General features: G+C 43.5%; 1 pseudogene; it reads right to left on the bottom strand.

Annotated features, from left to right (window-relative positions):
• Window positions 1–2,947: 2,947 nt before the first annotated feature.
• Window positions 2,948–13,860, bottom strand: LOC120944449 (annotated as a pseudogene).
• Between the last annotated feature and the right edge of the window lie 10,472 nt (window positions 13,861–24,332).

Raw genomic sequence — 24,332 nt, 5'->3', positions numbered from 1 at the left:
TCTGTCTCTATGTGGTCAACATGAAATCCTGAAGAAGGACGATCTGTAGCTTTGTGTCCACCATGGAATCCTAAAGAAGGAAGATCTGCATCTGTGTGGCCAACACAAAATCTTGAAGAAGGAAGATCTGCATCTTTGTGGCCAACACAGAATCTTGAAGAAGGAAGATCTGCATCTATGTGGCCAACATGGATTGTAATCCCGAAGAAAGAAGATCTGTCTCTCTGTGGTCAACATGAAATCCCAGAGAAGGACGATCTGTATCTTTGTGTCCACCCTGGAATCCTAAAGAAGGAAGATCTGCATCTGTGTGGCCAACACAGAACAGAATCTTGAAGAAAAAAGATCTGCATCTAAGTGGCCAGTATGGAATCCTGAAGAAAGAAGACCTGCATCTTTGTTCCCAACATGAGATCCTGAAGAGGGAAGATCTGCAACTTTGTGGCCAACATGGAACACTGAAGAAGGAAGATCTGCATCAGTATGGCCAACAGAGAACCCTAAAGAAAGAAGATCTGGCAAAATGGACCCCTGAGGGACTCCTAACATTTTGGTTAGACAGAGTCCAGACTGCCAAAATGATTTTTCCCCTAATGTACTTACACAACTTACATCCCATCCAACATGATCAATTGTAGAACGCAGCTCAACTTTTTCTTACTGTGAGACAGCAGAAAATTAGGAAAGTTGACAGGATTTTGCAACCAATCCAATGACTTTACATGGACACTTTCTTAAGTTTTCTTTCTGTTCCGACTACAAATTGTACAGATTAAATTTGCATTGCGTGCAATAGAATATTGGTTTATCTATCTAATTATTGTACTGGAAATGTTTATTCCTGGAAAGCTAGCTTGTCTGAAAACATGCAGACATAATAACAAGAACTACCGGGAACTATGCAAAAAATAATAGGTATAAAGATTAAATCTGTCTGCTGATACGTCACAAAATTTAGAGATCATATGACTTGGAAGAAAAAAGAGCTGTGTGAACCATACGATCTACAACCGGGCAGATATTTGACTTTTCAGAGTAAAGCTAGCCATAGATTGGTTTGTGTGTAGAAGTGAGAAGCTGCCTGTCTTTAGATCACATAAGGAAGATAATGAAGATAATGTGGAAAATGCAGACTAATTTGATCACTGACAGTGACGCTCCAGGCTTATCCTACAAATCTGTTAAAGATCACAGTAACTAACAGAAGTCATAGACGCATAGATAATGTTGTGTACATGAGTCTCGGCCAGCCAATAGCAACAAAAGTCTAGGCAGGTGATACACAGACCAATCTTGGCCCTTTTGAACATTGATGATTAGGACAAGTTTAGACAGATCACGTGTAATAATATGTTTAAAGCAAACCAATGCTTTGCTTTACCCCCCCCCCCCCCTTTCCATGTAATGTCCAGCTTTAACCCACCCAACCACAGACTGTGGTATGGGTGGACAGGAGTACAGGGTATGGGTGGACAGGAGTACAGGGTATGGGTGGACAGGAGTACAGGGTATGGGTGGACAGGAGTACAGGGTATGGGTGGACAGGTGTATAGGTGGACAGGAGTACGAAGTCACAGGCCACCACATAATTATTATTATACAGGATTTATATAGAGCCAAACGTTTTTACAATATAAAGCGAGACAATACACCAACAGCACAATTTAAAACAAGAGGGTTGGAAGGGCCCTGCTCCTGCGAGCTTAGGAAGGGGGCTGGTGAAACAAAAGAAGGAATTGTGAGGGATGAAAGTGGCTGTAAACTCATTACAACCACTTTAACCAACAGGTAAGCCTAGATTAAGGCTTACCTGTAGGTGCAACAAATATCTCCCAAACCTAAAAGGTTTAGGAGATATTTGCAGAAAATACCGGCACCGATGTCTACGGTGCATGTGTACTGAGCGTGCCGCTTCTAACGGCGATCATGCCGTTAGTGGCGGCACCCCCGCGGGAGTGACTTCATTGCTGCTCCGACCACTCACAGCGCCAGAGCAGCGATACCCAGAAGTCACTCCGAGTATCATGGCGGTGATGGAGGTCACCCAGGGGCTTCGATCTCAGGTAAGTAATATATAATGAGCTAGTATGATATGCATACTAGCTCATTATGCCTTTCTCTTGCAGGGTTTTTTGTTTTTAGGAAATGTTTTAGAGGGTTTACTTCCTCTTGAACTGATGAGGGAAGTAGAAGATTCGGTTGTTAGTTGGAAGCAGGACTGGCCTCCACGAAGAGATGGGTTTTCAGGGATCGCCTTAAAGTGGACAGTGTAGGAGATAATCAGACAGATTGAGTTCCAGAGGATGGGAGATGCTCTGGAGAAGTCCTGTATATGAGCATTGGAGGAGACAAGGGAGCTAGAGAACGGAAGGTCTTGGGAGGAGCGGAGAGGACAGTTTGGGTGATATTTGGAGATAAGATTGGTGATGTAGCTCAGAGCAGAATTGTAAATGGCTTTATATGTTATTGTTAGTGTTTTGAATTGTATTTGTTGGGCAATGGGAAGCCAGTGGAGGGATTGGCAGAGAGGAGTGGCGGACACTGAACGGTTGGTAAGGTGGATGAGTCTGGCAGCGGCATTCATGATAGACTGAAGAGGGGATAGCTTGTGGACAGGTTGGATAATGATGAGTTACAATAAGGCGAGCGAATAAGTTGCTTAGTGGTGTAAACAGAAAGGGGCGTATTTTGGAGATGTTTCAGAGTCTGCACGATTTGGACAGTGATTGGATTTGAGGCTGAAAGGACAGATCAGAGTCGCGCATGCGCACTAGGGAACCAGGCTGTGAAGCCACAAGGCTTCACTTCCTGATTCCCTTACCGAAGATGGCGGCACCTCCACCCAAGAGCCGAGGGACAGATCGGCTTTGGGTGCCAACATCACAGGCGCCCTGGACAGGTAAGTGTCCTTATTTTTATTTTTTTTATTGTTGCAAAGTGACGGAGGACAGGGGAATTGCACCTTAAGATTTCAACAGTAGAAAGACACTTCATTCCTCTCCTTCTTCCTCATCTTCGTAGGAGTCTATCCCAACCTCTTCGTAATCCTTCTCCAGGGCGGCCATATCCTCCAGAGCCTCAGAGAACTCTCCTTCTTCCATACCCTCACCCACGTACCAGTGCACAAAGCCACGCTTGGCATACATCAGATCAAACTTGTGGTCCAGGTGAGCCCAGGCCTCGGCAATGGCTGTGGTGTTGCTCAACATGCACACGGCGCGCTGCACCTTAGCCACATGTCCACCAGGAACTGCTGTTGGTGGCTGGTAGTTGATACCAACCTTGAATCCTGTTGGGCACCAGTCCACAAACTGGATAGAGCGCTTGGTCTTGATGGCAGCGATAGCAGCGTTGACATCTTTTGGCACCACAGTACAGCAGGCAGCATGCCATGTATTTACCATGTATGGGATCACATTTCACCATCTGGTTGCATAGCTCGAAGCAAGAATTAGTGATCTCAGACACAGAGAGCTGCTCATGGTAAGCTTTCTCTACAAAGATTACAGGGGCATAGGTGGCCAGGGGGAAGTGAATACGGGGGTAGGGCACCAAGTTGGTCTGGAACTCTGTCAAGTCCACATTCAGAGCTCCATCAAATCTGAGGGAAGCGGTGATGGATGATACAAACTGACTGATCTACCGATTCAGGTTAATGTAGTTTGGGCGTTCAATGTCCAGGTTTCTGCAGTAGATGTCATAAATGGCTTCGTTGTACACCATAAAAGCACAGTCTAAGTGCTCCATGGTGTGGGTGGTGAGGATGGCGTTGTAGGGCTCAACCACAGCTGTGGAAACTTGAGGAGCTGGGTAGATGGCGAATTCAAGCTTGGACTTCTTTCCATAGTCAACAGACAAACGTTCCATCAAGAGGGAGGTGAAACCAGAGTCGGTGCCACCACCGAAACTGTGGAAGACCAAGAATCCTTGCAAGCCTGTGCATTGTAAGTGTCCTTATTTTAAAAGTCAGCAGCTGAAGTATTTGTAGCTGCTGACTTTTAAAAAGAAAAAAAATCTGCGAAACTCCACTTTAACATAAAACATATATCTGATACTATGCCCACTTTAAACTCACAATAAATAAAATCAAAACATAGTGATTTCAGTACAATATTGCATAAGCTTGAACCCAACCCATGATATTGAAATTGTTGCAGTAGATGGCCAACAATCTTCAGAATCTTATTGAAGGAGTATGTTTACCTGGCTATGGTGTTGATCAGCCTTACATTTGTCTACACTTTGCCATAACAATAGAGCCAATGGCACCTGACTTGAGTAGGGTGACCCAGATGAGACATATGTTCACAGACTCGGCACCTGACTTGAGTAGGGTGACCCAGTTGAGACATATGTTCACAGACTCGGCACCTGACTTGAGTAGGGTGACCCAGTTGGGACATATGTTCACAGTCTCGGCACCTGACTTGAGTTGGGTGACCTAGTCCAGGCATGTATACACAGCCTTATGGTATACCCTAGGGGGGCTTCCTTTTGATGTGCAATGACTTCATGATAGGCCTGGTGCAATCAGCTCTATAATCATTAACCTGTTCTCCAGCCATGATAAAATCATCATCAGACGCACTTCACTCACTGATTGACGTAGCTTTTGTCTGATTAAGTCAATTTCCTGAATTAGGCATAAGATAACGTATCTAACCGAATTTATATTCCTGCTGGTCAATGAATGTCTGGGATATTATGTATGTCCTGAAAACCCAGTAATCACATGGGGCTCTGCAGGGTTTAAAGGGAATGCAAATGGAAAGCAAACAAAATAAAATAAAAGACAGGGAAAGACTTGTATTGGGGAATAAGGTGCCTACATACAATCCCTGGTCCTTGCTCCGTAGCTCAGCCTACTTCAGGGGAAATGGATTGACTTGGATGGATTTTCTAGCCAGTTGCTATTGTTTCTCCTTAGTTAGTCCAGCATCTTCCCCTCCTTTTTCCATGGACAATTTTGCCATATTCACCTTGCATGAGATTGCATTTTGTGTAGAAAGTTTTTTTGTTAGACCCTTTTCCTGTTCATGTCTGTAAGCAGTTTAGAGCAAACCCATGCTTTGTCCATGCAGGACAAAAGCAGCACATACTTGTACCTTTTCTTCAATCCCTTGACACTCTGTTCAGTTTCGGAACAGAATGAGGTTAAGGAGGAGTACGTGACTCACTCTCCTTCCTCTTATGTGACAGCGCTGGTGCTTAGTGCCACAAATTCCTCACTCCTGGGAAATAAATAGAATGGAGGGGCAGTAAATGAAAGGTTGGGGGATATTAAGACGAACCCAACAAATTATGTAGCACTTTACATATACTGTACATTCACATCAGTTCCTGCCCTCAAGCAGCTTACAATCTAAGGTCCCTATCTCTCATACACATACTAGGACCAGTTTAGACAGGTGCAAATTAACCTACTAGCATGTCTTTGTAGTGGAGCACCACACAGACACAGGGAGAACATGCAAACTCCAGGCAAGTAGTGCCATGGCTGGGATTCAATCTGACAACCCCAGTAATGTCCGGCAGAAGCGCTAACCACTTAGCAACTGTGCAGCTTTGCTCTGCATGGTTAAGATGATGTTCTATTGAACAAAACTGGTCAGGAAGACTGGACTGGCTTCACGGTACTGCGCTTCTTGGATGTATTTGTGATCACATACCTTATCTAGCCTGTTTATATCATCATTGATGTAAGTGTTCTACCTTTTACAATAAAACCCATAGTTGATGTGGCAGTCTTTTTTTAAATGAATAGTGGAGTCCATTATTGGGTCCGGTGACAAGGTTGAACCTCACATGTTGTTTCCTGAGAGTGATCACGTTCCCAGTGCCATGCCTGTTTGACTCCGTGCCTCTGGCATGGGGTCCACTGAGTCCGGTAAGAGTATCCAATTTTTTAAATCGGTGGTGGATTCACAATCTATAGTGATTTCTTACTGGATGGTGGCTTTACCTTCAGAGGTCGATTATATCTTCAATTTCAACATTGATTTCTACCTAAACACTTGTGATTTCATTTCACCTTTTTGGACTGTTTTTTCCCTTCTGGGTTATTTATTCACAATGCCATTTCACATATATGGGCTTTTTTAATGATTTAATTTATGAATTGTATTGATATTAATTCATTACTGTTTTCCCATAGCACTTTATTTAATTTTGCACAGTCAATGTGTTTTACTTACTTTTTGCATACTTGCACAATTTTCGAATATACACACATAATATGGATTAGGACTGCACCTAATATTTCCATAGTTAAGAACAGGTTTGTATTAAAATGCCTTTATATCCCTAAGGACAGATATTTGTAAACTACTTGACTGCCATTGGGTACCACCATTGGCCAGCACTGTCAAAGGCAGCTCAAATGAATGCTTCTAGTAATGAAAATGGTTATAGGAAGGGGTAGGAAGAGAATGCCTCTGCCAGAAGCTTCCAGTGCTGCTAATGATAAGGGGAGCAATAGTGCTCTGACAGGTTGTCTAATTTGCCCAATCAATTTGCTTGGTCATTTATGGTACCCAAAGGAGTAATGACCCAGCCTGGTCTTAAGGTGCACGCCACGCCAAAACCTTATTTTTTCTAGTTTTGGATAGGGTGGGGGAGGATGAGAACTCTCATTGGGTTTTTACTGCTGTCCTGCTTCCTGTCCTGCTGTCAATGTTTTACCAGAAAGCAACTAAATGGAACTCTCCAGCATCAACACAGAGGCAAATAAAGATGCTTTTCTTTGGTAGAGTAAGGGAAGGCTAGACACCCTGGCAGATATTTATTCTGTCTTTGTTCCTGATGCAGATTTTCCCTCACCTCCTGCCTGCTTGTCAGTAGGATAGAAAGTGAATGCAAGATAACAATAAAATCTCAACAGGGGTTCTAATGCTTCTCCACTCTATCCAAAACTAGAAAATGCTTTTGGGTTGATGTATACTTTAACGTCACTTGAATGCTGGCTATACACACACACACACCAACTTTGTGGTCTCTTTGACCACATTTAAAAGTATTTTTCTTTGATTTGCCATACCAATGCTTGGGGCTTTTTTGTATGCAAATTAGAATCAAAATAAGATCAAACTTATGAAAAAAATTAAGTTGAAAATGTTACACCCTCTCTTTTTTAATTTGGCCTGCGAAAAGTGGTTGAAATTTGCTCAAGCACTGTACAATTAAAGTCTTAAGCCTCGTACACACGATCGGATATCTGATGGAATCTAGTCCGATGGATTTTTTCGTCGGATATCCGATGAAGCTGACTTTCATCAGTGTTGCCTACACACCATCAGTCAAAAATCTGACCGTGCCAAAACTCGGTGACGTAAAACACTACGACGTGCTGAAAAAAATGAAGTTCAATGCTTCTGAGCATGCGTCGACTTGATTCTGAGCATGCGTGGATTTTTGACCGATGGACTTCCACACAGACGATTGTTTTTTTCTATTGTTTTTTTATCCATAGGAAAAATTTAAAACATGTTCTATTTTTTTTCACCGATGGAAAACAAACCGATGGGGCCCACACACGATCGGTTTGTCCGATGAAAACAGTCCATCGGTCTGTTTTCATCGCACAAACCGATCGTGTGTACAGGGCTTTATCCAAACTGCGGCCCTGGGGCCAGATGCAGCCTTTTTCTTACCTTTATCCAGCCCTTGGGGAATTATGTCTGTGACTTACATCAACAATGGGGCAACATTTTTACCACTGACACCAACAATGGGGTACTATTCCTTCCACTTTCAATGCAATATTCCCAACACACACATTCCTGTAAAGATGGCTGTATTTATAAATGGGTGCTGAAGCGAGCACCGGCTGGAACTGTGTATAGTCAAAGAGAGTAATGTCAACAGCACACCAGGATCTCCAAAAATTGGTTCAAAACTTTAATCAGCGATCAGATGATTACAGCAGAAAGCAACGTTTCGGAACCACGCAGGTCCCCTTTATCAGACATGTGACACACCACGCAGGCGTGGCTCCGAAACGTTGCTTTCTGCTTTAATTATGTGATCGCTGATTAAAGTTTTGGACCCATTTTTGGAGATCCTGGTGTGCTGGTGACATTACTCTCTTTGACTATACCTTCCACTGACACCAACAATGTGGCATAATTCCTTCTGACAACAAAAATGAGGCACTATTCCTCCCACTGACACCAACTATTTCTTCCCCTAATACTAAAGATCTAGCATTGTTTACTCCCACTGGGCACTCCCCTAAAGTCTGAAGGACAGCAAACTGGCCCTTTCTTTAGAGAGTTTGGAGACCCCTGCTTTAAATCATTGATTAGGAAAGTGGAGAGAAAGGGTGCAATGACCTAAGTGCAGTAATAAACATTGTGAGCTTTTACAATTACATATTATTGCACTCACAAGAACGATAGAGGAGAATCAGCTTGTCATAAGCCTGAAGAGGTGATTCAACAGCTCCCTGTGGAAAAAGTCCATCCTGGAGATTTTGCTGTCACTCTATAAAGCTGGCCTTACACCAATATCATTTCATTTGAAAACTAAAATTTTTAACAAAAATTGTTAAATTTTTTATTGATTACTTGGGTCAAATCAATGTTCATTTCAAATGAAGTGATAAACATTTTAAGGAGTAGGATGACATTTTTTTCTCAAGTCAATAAAACTTTAACATCGAATGTAGATTTAGTTTGGGAAAAATCATACATATTCGAATAAAACCAGTTTAATAGGTATGGGACACTATTCAAGTATGGGATTAGGAGCTTTTGAGCAGAATTATTTGACATGATAGCAAAAAAAAGAATTTAATCTAATTTGTCAAAAATTTGCATAAGTAAAAGAAAAAAATCTTAACACTTGCCATCCCTCTCTAACCCAGAAGAGTGTCTCTACTGAGCCCTGTAGACATTGCAGGATACCTCCCATTCCAGCAATTAGCAATAAAAGTCGCGTTGTCTATTGAACGAAACCGGGTCAGGTAGACTGGACTGACTCTGCGGTACTGCGCTTCTTGGATGTATTTGTGATCACATACCTAATCTCTCCTGTTTATATCATCATTGATGTAAGTGTTCTACCTTTTACAATAAAACCCATAGTTGATGGTTTTACACTATGTGGCGGCCTTTTTCTTTTATGAATGGTGATTGGATCCGGTAACAAGGTTGAACCGGCGGTGGGAATGTAAACATCTCTACTTAGCCCCGTAGACATTGCAGGATACCCCCCATTCCAGCAATTATCAATGAAAGCCGTGTTGTCTTTCCACCTTTCAGTTAGGCTTCAGGATGGATTTCTTCTGCGAACAAAGCCCCATCGCTGCCATGGAGAGTTGTTTGATCCTGTCTTCTCTTCAGGCTTATCACAAGCTGATTCTCCTCCATCGTTCTATTAAGTGCAAACATGTGTTGGCATTAAAACATTACTACTTAATTTAGTTTGTTGCTCCCTACCTCTCCACTTTGTTGTTCTACTCAGATTATGGATCATCCCTATCCTGTTTGACAAGAGTCTGTAGGACCAGTGCATTAACTCTAGATACCAACTCTAGCACCGTCAACTGCCAAGCTATTAATCCACTTACTTGTCTGTCACCTTGACTACTGCAACTTCCTCCTCGTTCTACCTCTAAACATCTCCACTTTAGTCTATCATGAATGCTGCTGCCAGACTCATCCACTTATGAACCACTCATTGTACACCACTCCTTTTTGCTAATCCCTCCACTGGCTTCAGCTCACCCAACAAAGTCATCTACAACACTGCCTCATGTCAAAATATCACCCAAACCCGTCCTCTTCATTCCCCCCATGACCTGCATTCTAGGTTCTTAAAATCACCATCTCCAATGCTAGCCTCTAGGACTCGTTGGAACTCCTTACCTCAATATATCCCTACACCAAACCTATCTCTTAAGCCGGACATTTTTCATTAATTTCTTTCAGCAGGGATTGGCCAGGATTTGAACCATGTATGAGCAGGCCGATTGTACCCAAGTTGATCCATCATTCGGATACAATCACTTGGGTACCCATTAAGTGATAGAGGAGATAAATGGACAGCCGCACCTTGATGGTTGTCTTTGTTATTAAAAAGGATAAAAATAGCACTACAAATCACAGCAAAAAATAGGGATGATAGCCTACGCGTTTCACGCTATTGGTTAGTTATCGACTTGGGTGCAACAAGCATGTCAGATTTTATAGCTGTTAGCAATAATCATTATATATTCTCCTGGCACTTTATGTCCCCCCACTGCTGGGAGAACCCAATAGTCCCCCCATGAGGGATCCCCCATCAACACTGGCTGTGTTGATGGGAAATCAAGCAATTTTCTTGCTTGCAACCCGGGTTTGCAGGAAAGGAAATTGCACCATCTATGGCTTTACTCTGTCTGACCTTAGGGGAGCCCTCAAAAATTAATGTCTTCGGGGAAACCTAGCCTGCCTGCACCTAACAACTGAGCTTTGCTTTTACATTTTCCATCAACTCATCCCCATAGTGGTTACCTTTTGGATCAGTTGCCTTTCCTTTTAGATTGTAAGCTTTCATGAGCAGGGCCTTCTGAATCCTCTTGTATTGGATTGTATTGTAACTGTACCATTTCCCTATATTTGTAGAGCACTACGTAAACTGTTGGCACTATATAAATCATAAAGAATAATAATAATATTTTGTAGATCCGTTCCACCAACATTATTGTTCAGCCAACATTATTATTGGTTGAACTGGATGGACTTTTGTAACATACCTAATGATACAAGTTGTGACTTTTTTCATCTTTTTTTAAGACCATTGATCAGGGGGAACCTTTACACTTTGGAATTCTTTACTGACTGCAGCTGGATGTGTAGCAGTGAATGTTCTCTAACACGCATACCATGCATGGTACCGTGCAATTTGAGGGACTCAGCATAAGGTTACATTTGTGTAACAGGATATGTTCGACACCATGCTCTCACTATGCGAAGAATGCAGCTTTAACATCCACCTGTCACACCAGCAAACTGTTCTTTACTACTTACTTGCCATACCAAGCTGCCAACTGTCCCAAATTTCCAGGAACACCTTGTGTTTAAAGATTTGGCTCCAGAATTTTTTATGGAAGTATTCCTTTCTTTAATGACTGGTCACCTTTCACATAAAATGAAGACGTTCAAGCTACAACAATGTGTTTGGTAATGGGTGATATGCTACGAAAACACATTGTGCTGCATCAAAGGCTGCTTGTAAATAATTCATGAGTTATAATGAGGTACATTTATACATGAGCTGAAACCTGGCAGGGTGCATTTCATTACATAGGCGGCTGTCCCTGTATACTACCTAATAACAGATTCATCTTTTTACACATGAAGTCCAATTGTGCTTTGATTTAAGGTGTGGGGGATGGCGAGAATGACGGTTTTCTTCTAGCAAAGCCATACTGTATTTTTTTGGCTGCCAATATTATTCTAATGTTTGCCTGGATTTTAAATGCAGACTTTAAAATTTTTCCATATTTTACAATTTTCCCATATTTTTCTCATTGTATTTTATACATCTCTTTGTAGAATCTACATAGGTGCCCAAGGAGACATTAGAGGACCATCACATAAACATAAATACTCATTATCACACCAGGGGAGGAAGGGGAAGGAGAAGAGTGTTCTCTGAGTACGCTGAGACTTACAATGCTGCTTATCTTCTGGGTAAGGGAACAATAGCAATTGTCATTACCCCCACAAAAAAATAAAAACACTATAAGCCCAAACCGTAGGCATTGGATAATCAAAATCTTTTTTTTGCAAATACCAGGTTGGGTGTCTATAGGCTGCTTATCAAAGTGTGAGGAACATTGCAAACTATTCTCCTATTACATGTGAAGCCACGTACACACGATCGGTCCATCCGCTGAGAACGGACCGATGGACCGTTTTCATTGGTTAACCGATGAAGCTGACTGATGGTCTGTCGTGCCTACACACCATAGGTTAAAAAAACGATCGTGTCAGAACGCGGTGACCTAAAACACAACGACGTGCTGAAAAAAAACGAAGTTCAATGCTTCCAAGCATGCGTCGACTTGATTCTGAGCATGCGTGGATTTTTAACCGATGGTTGTGCCTACTAACGATCGGTTTTGTCCTATCGGTTAGGAATCCATCAGTTAAATTTAAAGCAAGTTGGCTTTTTTTAACCGATGGTTAAATAACCTATGGGGCCCACACACGATCGGTTTTGAGCGATGATAACGGTCCATCAGACCGTTGTCCTCTGGTTAACCTATCGTGTGTACGAGGCCTAACACCCTCCTAGAGTAGGATGATAGGTAAATTTAGCTTTTGACTCCTTCTGTAGTCGAGGGAGCAGTGATTGTTTGGTCTGGTCTGTTCAAGATTTCACAGGATGGGAGGTTGACTGCTTCCCCTTGACTCTAGACCAGGGATATGCAATTAGCGGACCTCTAGCTGTTGCAGAACTACAAGTCCCATGAGGCATAGCAAGACTATGACAGCCACAATCATGACACCCAGAGGCAGAGGAATGATGGGACTTTTGCAACAGCTGGAGGTCTGCTAATTGCATATTCCTTCTCTAGAAGAAGTTTCCAGAGCTTTGAGAGGGAGAATTCAAATGCTCATCCTGAAGCCCCCTAAAGCACGTTGACTGTTTTTTCTCCATAAAATGTATCATTAAAATAGAGGTTTAAGCACTTTAACCCCCACCTTTTACAATGCTGACCCCTTCGAGAACACCAAGCCATGGATGCTGGTGGGTGACGTGTCCCGTTGTTGGCCCAACACATCAAACAAAAGGCTCTAAAAATGTATTGACATTATGTTTCGTGCTTCATTGTATGCAAAGTGAGCCGCGATGAGGAAACCTGCATCCAATTCGCATAGGTGTGAACCCAGTCTAAAGGAACTGCAAGGTTCCCGCCCGTAATGGGCTATTGCTAAATCTGACTGGGAGCTTGTCAGATCATCCCAAGAGTGATTCGGCGAAAGTAAGCAAGTTTGTGTGCAGGAGGAAAGAGGAGAAGAGCCTGTATAAAGATGTATATAGGAAGTTGTCAATGAAGTTGTTGCACTCAAGTGGGTATCCCATAACCCTCCATCCCTATCCAAGTTAATAACCCTCTAATGAATAACAAAAACAAAGTCATGGACTGTTCTCTGACTCTGGGTGTTTGTGAAAATTCGGTGTGTCTGGCTGTGCAGGGATGGGGTATCCCAACTCCTACAAGGATGTGATACATGTAAATTTGTCATTTTTTGATAAATTAATCTGAAGTCTTAGATTCTCTTGTGGAATTGGGTAATACAGAGTGCAATGATTATATATAGAGTACAGTAACCATTGGCCACTGGATATAGTTGTAGTGCAATAAATTTGCATTAAAAGATGAAATCACATTGGTTTCTGATCTTTGCACATTGCGTTGTCTTTTCAGCTCCCCAAATATTTATTCAGTGTTTGTAACTGAGATAGAACTAAACAAATGTTCAGAGAAGAGGCTGCTTTGTTAAAAGACATTTATAGCTACGACATTTATTGAAGAATTGACTAAATCTTCTTTATAACCTTACAGAATTCCTAACTGACCTTTCCAACGTGATCTTTAGACCCCAGGAGAAAGCAAATTTCTAGTACAAAGGTCACAGTGAGTCGGCACCTAAAAATCATTGATTTAGTAAGTGCAGAATTTTTCTTAATCTCTTTAAAACAACCTTTTTGACACATAGGACCCTTGAAATAAATTACTATAACTACAGCTCAGAATCAATAAGTGTGATGGCCAGGGGAAGGATGCCCCTTACATCTGTGGTTAATGGGAAGAATCCACCTCTTTTAGATCAGTAGGAACTTACCTGGGAGCCAGAAATTACTCATTACTCAGGGAACCCCTGTCAAGCTCTAAAGGGCTATGGCCTGGTTTGAGTCCAGGCTGAGGTTGTCACTCTCATCACCACCGTAGGACTACATGAGTGTGCAGCATTAGGGATCACCTCTTTCTTCTCCTTTGAGCTATAACTAAGAGCCAGGACAGGCTCTGTCCCTTGCCAGCACTCCTTGCAGCAGAGGTGGAGGAGACCACATACATTCCCCACATCAGCGAGCCTGAGCGGCACATAAAGCAACACCAGGGCTCTGGAGGAACCTAATGCACACGATCAGAATTTCCGACAACAAATGTTCGATGTGAGCTTTTGGTCAGATATTCCGACTGTGCGTAGGCTCCTTCGGATGTTTGCTGTCGAAATTTCCGACAACAAATGTTTGAGAGCAGGTTCTCAATTTTTCAGAAAACAAAGGTTCTTGTATGAAAATTCTGATTGTGTGTAGCCATTTCGGACGCACAAAAGTCCACTAGGTCGGAACCAATTTGATGCATGCTCGGAATCATTGTACTTTTTCTCGGCTCGTCGTAGTGTTGTACGTCTTCGCATTCGTGACCATCGGAATTTCCGAGCAACATATGTGTGACCGTGTGTATCCAAGCCAAGTCTAAGGCCTAGTACACACGAGAGGATCGATCCGCGGAAACGGTCCGGGGGACCGTTTCCGCGGATAAATCCTCTGGCGGATTTTGATCTCATGGTTGTACTAACCATGAGATCAAAATCCCAGCGGAATTCCCTCCGCGGTGACGTGTCGCGCCGTCGCCGCGATGATGACGCAGCGACGTGCGCGACGCTGTCATATAAGGAATTCCACGCATGCGTCGAATCATTACGACGCATGCGAGGGATGCAATCGGACGGATTGATCCGCTGAGTCTGTACAGACCAGCGGATCAATCCGCTGGACTGGATTCCAGCGGATAGATTTCTTAGCATGCTAAGAAATCTTGATCCGCTGGAAATCCATCCCCGGGGGAAAAAATCTGTGGAAAAATATCCGCTGGATCGTACACACCAGGGGATCTATCCGCTGAAACAGGTCCGCGGATAAATCGATCCTCTCGTGTGTACGGGGCCTAAGCCAACATCCGTCTAAAAAAAAACCCCACGGTTTTGTTGTCGGAAATTCCGATTGTGTGTACGCGGCATTAGGTTGGGCGTTCCATGGAACCTGGTTGAGAAAGGCAGCTTTATAGAAAACAGTTTCCTGGTAAAAAAAATTATGTATGCATGCTGACCTTGTTTTCAATAAATAAATCCAAATTTTATTTTTTTGTAGAAAGTGATGAGAAGCTAGAATCTCTGTCAGTTTTTTCTATTGCTCTCGGAGTCTCTCTAAAGCTGGGTATACACTATAAGAACATTTGTTCATTTTTCTAATCATCAATGGGATCAAATTGATGCTTGTTTGTAACCACAGTGACAAGAAAATTCAAAGGCGCAGGATAAAAAGTCTCGAATGTACAAATTACTAACAGCGTATTTAGTTTTCCTTTCGGTAAAGTCCATTCATTTTAAAATAGAATGGAAAACCCCTTTTCCGTCCAATATGGCTTGCGTGTGCTTGTAGATTCCTGTCTAAATTGGAACTAGTATGTGTGTACAACTTGGCTATGCATATGTGTTGACATATTTTGCATGCCAAGTAGAGCAATTGGGAATGTGGATGAAAGATCTGGTTTCCTACTTCATAAAAAAACTTTGCCAAGAAAATTCAAAGGAAAAGGGCCTTCAAGAGTACCAGATATCATGCCCAAACATCTGGCCTAAAGAGTCAAATACAACTGAATTGATATATACAGTATTGCATACATAGTGATTAACTAGACTTTTGCCACCCATGTAAAGACACTGTAACGCATAAGCCATAATGGACGGAAAAGTCTTCATGCGCCATGCCTTGATCTGGAGACAGTCTTTTCTTGGTTCTTTGATATTCCAGTAGGCTGGTACACCTTCTCTTTGTCGTTTTGTAGTGCTGTACACAAACGGGATACCCATAGCCCTAGGAAGGTGGCAAGGCATGCTAGTGCTATACCCAAAAGCCTGAAGAGTGGAAGGAAAGCTTAGACTCTTAGCACCACATTCAAGTGCAGGAGATTATTCTTATAATAAACCCTGTGGGCACAGGCTATGCTTCAATAATTCCTACAAGCACAAAAGGAAAAAAGCAGGCAATAAATGTACTTACAAACGTTGAATAATTTGCTAGTCTGCCTCATGATATCAAACATGCCAAAAATGTGGTGTCAGAACCTAAACGACCAGTCCACTAAAAATAAAGAGCCAGATTCAGAGAGAGAGAGTACGCCGGCGTATCTACTTTATTACGCCGGCGTACTTTCAAATTACCCGCGTCGTATCTTTAGTTTGAATCCTCAAACCAAGATACGACCGCATCCGGGTTCGATCCGACAGGTGTACGGCTTCGTACGCCTTTGGATCGTAGATGCAATACTTCGACGTCCGCTGGGTGGAGTTCGCGTCGTTTTCCGCGTCGGGTATGCAAATTAGCTTTTTCCGTTGTTCCCACGTCGAAATTAAAAAAACATTTTTTTTGCGTAAGTCGTCCGTGAATAGGGATGGACGTAAGTCACGTCTAAGTTAAAAAAATTACGTCATTGCAACGTCATTTCGCGCAAAGCACGGCGGGAAATTTCGAAACGGAGCATGCGCAGTTCAATCGGCGCGGGGACGCGCTTCATTTAAATGAATCACGCCTCCTACCTGCCGATTTTAATTACGCACCGAGAGATAAACTACGCCGCCGTAACTTACGGCGCAAAATCTTCTTGGATTCGTCTTAAAGCCAGGTAAGGTACAGCGGCGTAGCGTATCTCTGATACGCTGCGCCTTTCTAAATCTATGTGAATCTGCCCCAAATATTTTAGTTATAGGCAGAGCCTAATGGGTTGAATCATCCACTGGCCTCTTGTGAATGTTGGATACTACAACAGTAACATCCTACTGGCCATAATGACCAACCCTCAAGGCACTGCTAGAGGGATGCTGGACTCAAATTTGTACAACTTAAAAAAATGTGGCCAAAGTCATTACTTGAGCCCAACTGCAGCTCACAACAAAGACAGGGACCCCCCAGGAGAGGACATTCACCAAAGTTGGGAAATCCAAGTGTAATAGGTCAAAGGGAGTGCCAAATGATAAATCCTTAGGGGTCCAAAGTCTTTATTGTTCAACTGATTACAGCAAGCAGGGCAAAGAGCTAGCAATGCATTTCGAGGGCCCCAAGTCTCTTACTACTGTGACTACCAGCGCTGACTGTTGTTTAATAGCATCCTCTGCCTACAGATCAGCCTGCCTTTAACACTCGTTGGAGGTCCTTTGCCCTGCCGGTTGTAACTTTTTTTAACAATAAAGACTTTGGACACATAAAGGATTTTTCATTGACCTAGTACACTTGGATGATGACCAACTCTGTCCACCTTGGAGTTACGGTGATTCCACCCACCTTTGAGTCCCAGGGCTTCCTGTTATATCTCCAAAATGTAATATAAATAACAAATGTATATAAAGAAAAGTGAAAAATTAGCTTCCTTCCACTATATCAGTGCTATGGAGCTTAAATATTAATAATAATCCACATAAATATAAATCACATACAGTTTATTATTCAGCAGCTGCTTAAAATAATACAAATTGTATAAACAGATAGCATAAAGTCCATGGGTACTTATATAAGCATCTATAAATACTAAAGCAGCGCTACTATCATTTCCTAATTTGCCCAACTTTCTTATGATTTTGAGAGAAAAGGGTGAATGACAGATGGTGATAAAAAGTCCAGAAGACACAGGCAATGGTCCTAATTTTGAATAGTTGAAGTGCACCTCACACCAAGATCCTCAAACCACGCGTTTTATGCCGCGTACACACGATTGGACATTCTGACAACAAAACCGCGATGTTGGCTCAAACTTGTCTTGCATACACGCGGTCGCACAAATGTTGTCGGAATATGTGAACGTCAAGAACGCGGTCACGTACAACACATATGACGGCACTATAAAAGAGAGGTTCAGTACCAAGTGCGCCACCCCTTGGGCTCCTTCTGCTAATCTTGTATTAGTAGAAGTTTATTGAGAGACGTTTCACGCTTATATGTCATCTGCTGCTGTTCCCGATCTCTCGGAGTCTCTGATGCCTCGTACACACGACCAAGGAACTCGACGGACGAAACACATCGTTTTCCTCGTCGAGTTCCTTGTTAGGCTGTCGAGGAACTCGACAAGGCAAGTTTCTCCATTCCCGTCGAGGAAAAAGAAGACATGCTCTCTTTTCGGCTCGACGGGATCCTCGACAGTTTCCTCGTCAAAAAATGTACACACTACCGGTTTCCTCATCAAAAAAAATAAAAATCCCAGCAAGTTTCTTGCTGGTTTTTGCCGAGAAAGACTAAAAAATTAGCAGCGTGAGACAAGACTAAAAAATTAGCAGCGTGACGAATATGCTATCTCCATTACGAACGCTAGTTTTACCAGACCGAGCGCTTCTGTCTTGTACCTGATTCAGAGCATGCGTAGAATTTTGTGCTTCAGAATTGTCTACACATGATCGGAATTTACGAGAACGGACTTTGTTGTCGGAAAATTTGAGAACCAGTTCTCCAATTTTTGTTGTCGGAAATTCCGCTAGCAAATGTCCGATGGAGCCTACACACAGTCAGGATTTCCGACTACAAGCTCCCAGCGAACATTTGTTGTCGGAAATTCCGATCGTGTGTACGCGACATTACACTTACATCAATTCCAAACCTATTGGAAATTGTTATTTTAAGAAGTGAGAAATTACAAAAAAAAATGTTAACGGAATTACGCTATGTGAAATATTTTTTCCCACTTATCCGAGTACCTGCGGAGGTGTTATGCGGTTGTGATCCAAATCAGGATGACGTTTATATAAGCATTTCAAGGCTTGAATTATGCTTATATCTGGTGAGTGAGAACCCCTAAGGGGAGTGTGACGCACGGTTTGAGGATCTTGGTGTGGGGTGCACTTCAACCATTCAACATGAGGCCCACAGCCTGTGTGTTTTTATCACCATCTGTCATTCGTCATTTTCTCAGGTGCTTAAAATCCTATGAAAGCCGGTCATATTAGGAAATGACAGTAGCGCTGCTTTAGTATTTATACGTGCTTATATAAGTAACTGTGGACTTGATACTATCTGTTTATACAGTATAAATAACAAGCCCGATGGTGGAAGTGAAGGACCTTCATAATAGACAATCTGTAAACTGAGGGCCAGATTCTCGTAGTTTGGCGTATTGTTGTGCGGGCGTAACGTATCCTATTTACGTTACGCCTCCGCAACTTAGATGGGCAAGTGCTGTATTCTCAAAGCACTTGCTCCGCAAGTTGCGGTGGCGTAGCGTAAATAGGCTGGCGTAAGCCCGCCTAATTCAAATTTGGAACAGGGGGGCGTGTTTTATGTAAATAACTAGTTACCCGACGTGATTGATGTTTTTCATGAACGGCGCATGCGCCGTCCGTGGAATATCCCAGTGTGCATTGCTCCAAAGTACACCGCAAGGACGTATTGGTTTTCGACGTGAACGTAAATGACGTCCAGCCCCATTCACGGACGACTTACGCAAACGACGTAAAATATTCAAAATTTGACACGGGAACGATGTCCATACTTAACATTGGTACGCCGCATGTACGCCACCATATAGCAGGGGTAACTTTACGCCGGGAAAAGCCTAACGTAAACGGCGTATCTGTACTGCGTCGGCCGGGCGTACGTTCGTGAATTCGCGTATCTAGCTGATTTACATATTTCTAGGCGTAAATCAGCGTACACGCCCCTAGCGGCCAGCGTAATTATGCAGTTAAGATCCGATGGCGTAAGAGATTTACGCCGTTCGGATCTAATAGATATCTATGCGTAACTGATTCTAAGAATCAGGCGCATAGATACGACCGCCCAGACGCAGAGATACAACGGCGTATCTGGAGATACGCCGTCGTATCTCCTTTGAGAATCTGGCCCTGAGTGTCAAAATCTCACCAATAGAGTCCAACTCCCTGAGGGCCAAAAGAAATTGTAAGGTTGTGAACTTTCAGTGATTCTTTAGATTTAAAGGACAATATGCAAATATACAACAAAATATACAATCAGCTAAACAAAACAAGAAACATCTGTGTAATTAGTTCTTTTTACATACCACTACATTCTCCTCTTTCATTTTCCTCCGGAAGCCTCCCGTACTTGCGCATAGATAAAATTGGTACAAAGTCCCACAACCTGTTTTGCCCCTGAAAACCAGTCAAACATGTCCGGACCTGTATTCTGCAATCCACATATAACTTCAATATCAAAGTTATCAGGTGGATCATGGGCATCCACCCTCTACGACAGTCCAATTCTAGATCGGTGGGGTCAATACAAGACAATGGACTCCGGTAAGGTAGACTTTGAAAATCACAAATACTGACGAAACTCATTACACCGACTGAATGAAGGCCTGGGGGCTTCTTTTGGACAATATTTCAATGAGCTTTATTGTTCACTGTCTGCTAAATACCGGACATATCCATGTGAAAAACACAAAACCATCCAATGATGGTCAAACAAGAGAACCTGTTGTGTCATGTAAAACAGGCATGGTGGCCATGTGGTCTTTGGATACATGTGTCAGAGCCTTCCCAGAACAAGCCAGGGCTTGTGCCTCTATCAGGTGTTAAGCCGCGTACACACGATCGGTTTATCCGATGAGAACGGACCGATGGACCGTTTTCATCGGTTAACCGATGAAGCTGACTGATGGTCCATCGCGCCTACACACCATCGGTTAAAAAAACTATCGTGTCAGAACGCGGTGACGTAAAACACAATGTCGTGCTAAAAAAAACGAAGTTCAATGCTTCCAAGCATGCGTCGACTTGATTCTGAGCATGGGTGGATTTTTAACCGATGGTTGTGCCTACTAACGATCGGTTTTGTCCTATCAGTTAGCAATCCATCGGTTAAATTTAAAACAAGTTGGCTTTTTTTTAACCGATGGTTAAATAACCTATGGGGCCCACACACGATCGATTTTGACCGATGAAAACGATCCATCAGACCGCTGTCCTCTGGTTAACCTATCGTGTGTACGAGGCCTAAGACTGTCCAAAGCGTTCAGACGCTTAAAGCAGTGTTTCTCAACTCCAGTCCTCAAGGCGCCCCAACAGGTCATGTTTTCAGGCTTTCCATTATTTTGCACAGGGGATTTAATCAGGTTTCACTGCCTTAGTAATTACCACAGCCATTTCATCTGAGGGAAATCCTGAAAACATGACCTGTTGGTGCGCCTTGAGGACTGGAGTTGAGAAACACTGGCTTAAAGGGACCTTCACCTTTTCTTTAATAACAAAATTGCAAAAAACAGCAGCATACAATAGCTTAGTGTGAGTGATTCCTCCATCCACATCGAATGTGTTAATGGGGAAGTTGGTTAATTTTTTTTCGTGTAACACACTAGCTGAACAAAAAATACATTAATCATGTATGGCCTGCCTAGGGGCAGCCATAGGTCAATTATAAGTAGGGATGCACCGATACATCGGTGCCGATACATATCGGCCGAAAACAGCTGTTTTGGAGACATGCCGAAACAGCTTAAAAATTGCCGATATGGGCATCGGTTGCCCGTAAAAATTATGGCCGCTGTGCTGTCACGGCTCCGTCCTCTGCCTATGGCGAGTGTCACTGCCAAAGTGTCACTCCTGAGTCCTCCTGACTCGATCGGCTATTCAAAAATGGCGCCGCGTGACACCATTACGTATCTGTGCATGCACCGCCCGGCCGAGCGGATACGATCTTTCCCGAGCCCGGCCGGCTTCTGGCTCGGGAAAGAGGCAGAGGCAGAGGACAGACCCGTGACAGCACAGCCCAGAGTCCAGCCCAGCTTCAAAGTAATAAAGAAGATGGTGGCAGAAGGTGATGGTGGCACTGTGGCAGGAGGTTGTGGGGCAGGAGGTGATGGTGGCACTGTGGCAGGAAGTTGTGGGGCAGGAGGTGATGGTGGCACTGTGGCAGGAGGTTGTGGGGCAGGAGGTGATGGTGGCACTGTGGCAGGAAGTTGTGGGGCAGGAGGTGATGGTGGCACTGTGGCAGGAGGTTGTGGGGCAGGAGGTGATGGTGACACTGTGGTAGGAGGTTGTAGGGCAGGAGGTGATGGTGGCAGGAGGTGGGGGTGGTGTTTTAACATACAATTATAAAAAAAAAAAAAAAAAGTCATCTTCGGTTTCGGCATGACATTTTTTTTTATTTCGATTACATTTTGGGTCTGAAATTTCCATTTCGGTGCACCTCTAATTCTAAGTCTAGGTTCACAAGTCGCATCGGTGTGAACGGGTGGCTAACTAACTACTTGTTGCACTTTATTCTTTGGCTCCAATTTTATGTTGGTGTCTCTATTTCAAAAAAATCCCAACTGCATTTGATTTAATGTTTAAGATTACTATTTAATTATCCTCTCCCATTGCCTTTACTTCCGTGGGTGCCTTTAGTGGCTCAATTTAATAATTTTGCTCCTCATTTAACACCTTTTGAAGGTATTGAATCCAATAGATCAGTCTGCATCAATATGCTTCTGATATGTCACAGTACACAACGGTAGAATTTTTCAGAAAAGGGCCACCTTTTATCACAAGAAATAAAAGTCCCTAACCACCTCCTGCCCGCTGTATAGAAAAATGATGGCCGCGCGAGGGCGGCTCTCATTCTGGGACGACATTATATGACAGCGCCCAGTCTCCAGGTGATCAAGTGCCCGTCATGTCCCTGGGACATGACGTGACCCCGATCTCGGCAAAGAGCTGCGGACATGGCTCTTTACCCATGTGATCAGCTGTGTCCAATCATGTAAACAAGGAGATGCCGTTTATCGGCTCTCCTCATCTCACACTGACAGAGTGTGAGGAGAAGAGAGCCGATCAGCGGCATCTCCTCACAGGAGAGACTTGTATAGGTAATCAGGGTTCTGATCATCAGTGCCCTGATTACAATGCAGCCCCAACAGTGCCCGTCAGTGACACCAGTCTGTGCCCATCAGTGAGGCCAATCGCTGCTCATCACGGATGCCACTCAGTGCTGCCTTTTAGCAGGGATGGACTGGCCATTGGGACCACAGGGAGTTTCCCGGTGGGCCGATGGCTCAGTGGGCCGGCTTCAGTGACAGCGGACTGCTGCCCCCCCTCCGCTCCTCTGTCTCTCCCTCCCCGCAGCATTCACCTGGGGGTAACAAAGAAGCAGGGGGAGGACCAGAGGAGCAGGGGGGACGACAGAGGAGCATGGGGGGAGGGGACAGACAGCTGACTCAACAGCTATGGCCTGGGAGTTTCTCACTTCTGCCTAATCTTGTACCATAAGGGGGGGGGGGCACCGAACTGATTCGGGTGAAATAATGTCTAGCTTCCCCACTGGTACTGCCTATAAGAGTACCAGTACCAGCCATTCTACTCTATCTAATAAAGTAGAACGGCTAGTGGCTAGTGAAGGGGGAGAGGGGGCTTGGGTGGCCAAGGGGGGGGGGGTGCGGGAGTTGTCTGGCCGCCATGGGAGAGACCTGTCAATGTGGGCCAGTCTCGATGAAGTCCAGGGCCAAATTTCTGTCCCAGTCCATCCCTGCCTTTTAGTGCCCATTAGTGCCACCCATCTGTGCCACCTATCAGTGCCCACCATCAGTGCCCATCAGTGCCACCTTTCAGTGCTCATCAGTGACACCTATCAGTGCCCATCAGTGCTGCATATTAGTTACTCCTCATTAGTGCCACCCCATCAATGCTCGGATACAAGATTTCTATGTTTGAAGTCTGCTAAGGATGGACTATCCAAGGTCTTACTGCCATCCCCTTAGTTTAGGACTGGTGCAGCTTCATTCCCCGCAATTCCATAATAATTGACTGTGATTGGCTGTGTGTATGGGTGAATGCACAGCTACAAATCCCAATTTTAGACAACGTTGTCTTTTTTAATATTGGTTGGTGAAGATAATTTACTGGTATTTTTTGTATAGTGCAATTTTCTACAAATAAAGCAGTTTTTTTTTTCAAATAACCATAGTGTTCCACTCATGTGACCTGCCTGGACGGTTTCCTTTGCCCTCCCTTTTTTCATATGCCTGTTTGGTCATGTGGACAGAACCAGATACGTTCATGTATTACATGGTGATAGGGTTAAACAGCGAGAAAGTGTCAGGAATGTCAGGAATAAACTGTCAGTTATTTAAACGGTTGATCCCGGTTGTGCATTTTTTTATAATACATTTTTCATCTTCACCCCATCAGTACAGTGTCATCAGTGCAGCCTATCAGTGCCCATCAGTGCAGTCTCATCAGTGCCCATCAATGAACGAGAAAAATTACTTATTTACAACATTTTGGACAGAAACTAAGATTTTTTTTTTAAAAATTGCCCAATCTAAAGACGTCCTTGGCTTTGTGGGGCTATAT

Source organism: Rana temporaria, chromosome 6 (genome assembly GCF_905171775.1).
Source record: "Rana temporaria chromosome 6, aRanTem1.1, whole genome shotgun sequence".
NCBI lineage: Eukaryota > Metazoa > Chordata > Amphibia > Anura > Ranidae > Rana > Rana temporaria.
The sequence above is the reverse complement of the archived record's forward strand: the minus strand, read 5'-3'. Positions and strand labels throughout refer to the sequence as shown.